A 481-nucleotide genomic window follows, 5' to 3' on the forward strand; every position below is an offset into this window, starting at 1 on the left:
ACACACACACACACACAAGAGGAGATGGCTATAGGGGAAACAGTGTTTGCAGCTTTCAACAAAGCTGTCAAATCTAATCTGATATGATTTACTGTTCAACAGTTACAGATACAGACCAGAGGGGTGGACACACACACACACACACNNTGGTTCCATGTCGGTTTCATTTTGCATTTGTTACAACATGATCAAGACTACTTTTTCCCAAAACACATCAAAAAGCGAGACTGAAAAAAAGCTACTTTATATAAGAAATGTTAACTTCATTATACATTTAATTTTAAAAGACCTGTCATAATAATATTTATTTATTGCTATTGTAAGGCCTACACTTCAGATTATTTCATTTTCGACCCCATGGACACCCTAACACTTGACAGTGGGGTGAAAAGCCGTCGTCATAGTGACAATATATTGTTTAAATATGGCAATAATAGAGCACATTTTCAGACTTCAGCTCTCCTGGAAGACATTCATAGTG

At 36.5% G+C, this 481-nt stretch overlaps 1 protein-coding gene across 1 annotated transcript in view; it reads right to left on the minus strand.

Moving 5' to 3' along the window:
• LOC118323245 (potassium voltage-gated channel subfamily C member 1-like) overlaps positions 1-481 on the minus strand; it is a gene marked incomplete in the record, with an annotated part of 69,251 nt that overhangs the window by 30,319 nt on the left and 38,451 nt on the right.

This window comes from Morone saxatilis, unplaced genomic scaffold (assembly GCF_004916995.1).
Source record: "Morone saxatilis isolate NCDOM2014 unplaced genomic scaffold, NCSU_SB_2.0 Contig14, whole genome shotgun sequence".
NCBI lineage: Eukaryota > Metazoa > Chordata > Actinopteri > Moronidae > Morone > Morone saxatilis.